The sequence below is a fragment of the Acanthaster planci genome, linkage group LG01, assembly GCF_054643075.1.
Source record: "Acanthaster planci isolate LZ-2023a linkage group LG01, COTS_SCS, whole genome shotgun sequence".
Lineage (NCBI taxonomy): Eukaryota > Metazoa > Echinodermata > Asteroidea > Valvatida > Acanthasteridae > Acanthaster > Acanthaster planci.
Genome location: NC_141777.1, coordinates 28,228,538 through 28,233,293, shown reverse-complemented (window position 1 = coordinate 28,233,293; position 4,756 = coordinate 28,228,538).

The following is a 4,756-nucleotide window of genomic DNA, read 5'->3' as shown; positions in this document are numbered from 1 at the left end:
GGTGTGATGTGAAAGGTGTATACCAGTAGTATTGCTTGTAATAAAGCATGATGTGAAGTTTACTACGGGGTCCATACATGATCAGGCCTTCAGCTATTTCCTGCCTGAGCCTTATTGTACTGTCAGTGTACATGTACTTGTGAATTTTCCTGCTTTACTACATGAAGCCACAAAATATCCCGGCAGTTGCTTCAATACCTACCCTATGTGACGGCCAAACCAGAAGTTTTTTGGGGGGGGGAATTTTAGGAAAATTTGAATTGGAAATACAAAATGCTGTTTAATTTGCCATGTGGACATGGCAGACAATCGAGATCGTTAAAGTTTTCCAGCATTTTTCTTGTCTTGATGTACGAATTAAACAGAATCAATTTTGAAAAAGGCGTGTGATTCACTTCATTGTGAGTATTATTATTTTCATCAATAAACGGCGTCATTTTGAACTGAATTTCCTAAATGAGAAAGGAAGAGGGAAAAAAAATAGATAATAAAAAAATTTAAAGAAATCCCGCCCCTGAAAAATCAAAGGCCATGGATGCTAACCAACTAATTTTTTATATGGCCTAATTATGCATGCAACTGGTATCCTAAGTGCTAACCTATTGAACCCAATTTCTCTAGCTATTGTTATCATGTTTAACCATTTACGATGCATACTGAATCAATATGAAAAAAGTGTCCCCCCCCCCACCGAAACAAAAGAACAATGCCTAACCCTCCCTGTATTCAGATGCCATGTACCAGTAATGGGAAGCAGAGCTATTATCGTTATGGGCCTTTACTTTTCATTGTTTACTCTGCATTGTTGATGGTTGTTTTGGAAGTAACAGAAATGTGCACGCATGTTGCATTTTTTTTATGCATTTAAAAGGAATGCGTTCACATAGCAACAGCAGAACTGGTCAACATGTTAATTAGGCTTTTTTTTTTTTTAGCCAATGTGTTGCTGAGAAATGCTGCATATCAGAATCAGTCAGCATAGCAAAATTCAGTCTGTGAAGTGCTTCAGAGACTGAATGTATGCATGTACTTGTATACACAGTAAGTATGTACCTGTGCAGCATGTGTTAATGTGTACACAGTACATGTATGTATGTACCTGTACAGCATGTGTTAATGTACTGTGCGTTCATGGGCACTCAACTACTGAATCCTTGCTACTTGTATGTTGAATTCAACACTTTCATATGATAAGGTTACTTAAGGTTTTCGCCAAACTTTACAAAAACTACACAGTTTAATGGAAACAGTCAGTGGAGACATTGTTTAGATTGTCACATACATGGACATGTGTACATGTACCTGTTACAGTAATTGTATGTACAAGTACATGTACATCCATCAACGTATACACACATTTTGAACATCTTTGCAGCAATCTGTCTGTCATTTCCTGGAATAGATTTAGATTCCTTCGGCAAGAAGTAAATATGCATATCACTTTAATGCTGAATCACTGGAGAATTTGACACTTTATGGAACTGCTAGGGGAAAGTCTCTGTTGTCTATGAGTGTACATTATCTGCACTTCCGTGTACAGAGAGTGTACATGTCAGATGAGTCCTACGTACCGGTACATGGAAATTTCCATATTTATTGTTTTGATTGGAACATGTCATCTCAAAAATTTGTGGACTGGTATATTGTGCCCTGCTTCACAGTAAACTGTAAAGTATTGCACATTCCAGTATTGTATAATTTTTATAGTTACCGTACCCTGAAAAACAAACCAAACTGGAAAAAAATTCCTTCCCTTGAATAGTAAGGGGATTCCTGGGAACAGGGAATTTTGCCATTGTCGACTATACATGGGCATTGGTTGTGACAGATGACTGATTTGACCCCAGTAATAGAACTATTTGTGGTTAACCTCATGCCTTGCCTCAGACCTTGTGTCTGGATTGTAACCCCGAATGACTCATTGAGCAGTGAAGGACAGGCGGCAAGTTTATTATTCATCAGGCATGGGAGGGGGCATGGTGTGTACATGTAGCTATTTTGTGTGACACCCTGCCACTTCCTTGCCCCTAAGTCTAAAAGAAATATGTAAATGAACACATTTGGACATCTGCATGCACTGTATGTTGGTGTAGAAATTAGTGTGGTATTTTTCTCACTGTGGGGAAGTTTTATTTGCTTGTAATCTAAACTTTGTTCAGGTGTTTCTAAGGATATACCGGTGTGTGTACTTGATGAAGCAAACGGTTAAAAAACTTTGGGTACTTGTATATTACAGTGCACAGTCGCTGGGGAATGAGCAGTCCTGTAATGTTTGAAGCAATGGGTTTACACAGGTGTTGCTTGGAATAGCACATGACTTGCAAACGTGATCAAGTGTGAGACAGGACATTCCCACAGAATTCCACCTCTTGCGGTAAATTGGTCGTTATTACATCGTACATGTACATGTAACATGTAGAGGTTTTGAAACACCTACGGCAGTGCACTTGTGACACAGCATGTACATTTACATGTATATTTTTACATCTGAAAATGGTTTGGAAGCCAGCCCAGGGAAATTATTGTCATTGTAAAGCAGTGCCCTTTCATTTATGCCAACTTTTGTTGCTCTGCATCTCAAGCTTAGCTACCAGTTGCTTGTGCCATGCATAATTCAACAAGGGAGATCTAGACATTTGTTTCATATGTTGTACTTTTCCTCAAGTAATGTGCATACAAGAAATCCTGAATTGAACAATGTCAGAGGTCGTATGCAAATTGGGCAGCTTTTTAACATATCAAGATTTTTTGCCTACAGTCTCCATCTATCTAAATCAACTGTCCTTGGCATTGATTTTTTTACTGACGTGCAGGGCAGAGTAAAAGAGCTATATGTTTTTATGATGAAATATTGGGATTTACATGAATATTGTTGCAGGAAGTGTAATGGTAACTTTATGATTTAATCAGTTAAGGAGTGTGGTACATGTACCATTGAGGTGGTGCCTTTACTGATGTACATGTACATGTCCCAGGGTAATGTACTGGTACTGTACATGTTGCAGTGTATCCATAATGAGAAATCTCATACACTGTACATGTACATGTAATGTCTTGAAAACTAGTCTGCTTTTATAATGGGTTGCCCTTCCACATGTAGAGCTGTCATAAGTCACATTCATACCAATGCATACATGAAACTGTGGAAGGAACTTTATGTCATGAAAACATTTATTTCCCACAAAAAAAAAATTCCTGCCGAATTCTTTGCTCAACTTTGCTTATTTTTTGGCATGCATCTGTAAATAAAACCATTGATGTTACATATTTGCCGTTTATTCCCATTTGTGTAAAGTAGGAACGAAGATATTGAAACACTTAAATCCCAGCTGATCCAAATTACCGGTACTACATGTACATGTACATCAGAGACTGTGCATGAAGCACACAGATACTTTGTGCATGTAACGGTATGTACATGTACATGGACAGATGTATGTACAGCCGGGTACCCACAGTTGTTCAGAGCAAAAGAATTGTTTCTGGAGTAATGGGTAATATAAAGAATTGTCACTCTCTTTTATTTCAGTTTGAATAGCATCACAAAACGTATGTTGCTTTTTAATTACATGCATTATGATGTTAGTTACAGGTACTGTATGAACATCTGATGTACATGTACAATATATGCACATGTACATCTGCGCACTTGTTCTGACAAACTGGTGTACTGTAACATGTTCTGCACCCATACATGTAATGGTATGCTGGATAAATTTGATTTTATGAACTTGTATCTTCATACTTATTACATACATGTACATGTATGTGAACATCCAAACTGAACTTGCAAGTTATGATTTGGTTGTCCTTTTTTGTGCTGATACATACATCGTACATGTATAATAAAGGTTGGATTCTTAAGCTGTGCCTTGTGTCTAATGGGGAATTTGGGAAATTTTCTAATCAGTTTCCAGTTAATCATATTGTAGCCATCCGTTTTGGCTTGAAATACTGTACCGTACTTGAAGAACAGTACACAGCAATCACAGTAGTTCCCAGACTTGATTTAGTGAATATAAAAAAGCCAACCAAATACACTGACATTGTGACAATAGTAGAAAGTGCGAGCAGAGGACATTATGTTGTATGCACACATTCAGTAGGCAAACGTGATACGGTGTGTACTCACAGTCATTCCTGTACACACAACACATGCACTTTCAAAATGTTCGCGAACACGGCAATTACATTGCATGTGTACAGTGGCTGGAGTCCACAATGAAGTTGTCCATGTATGCATAACAGGTGCCTGTGGACACGAACAAATGCAGACAGTGCAGAGTACATGTACATGTACCTTGTCCCTTTTTGAAAGCTTTCACGGCGTCAGGGAAGAACTGGGCACAAGTCCACCACTGAGGCGAATATAATTTGTATTCACCTCAGCGGTACTACTGGTACATTTTGTACATGCAGTGTTTGCTTTGGGTACATGTACGGGTAGCAACTCGTCAAATTTGCTTCAAATGGCATTACATGCAGAAGTGTGGTAGTTGTTCTAACTTTATTATTAACAAGGCAGTGGAGAATTTGAACTAATTGTTGTGCACATACAACAAGGCAGTTACATTTTGTACAGGTTCATGATTAACCTCATTGATTAACTGTGAATGTTTGCCAAGTGGATCAGTTGTTTTGTCCAGACCACCCAACCCTCCCTTGTTATTCTGTTAGTAGTCCTTGCGTGTCACCTCATGACTACCCAACAATAACAGGATTAGCTCAGGATAATCACCTTGATCATCAGCTTTAT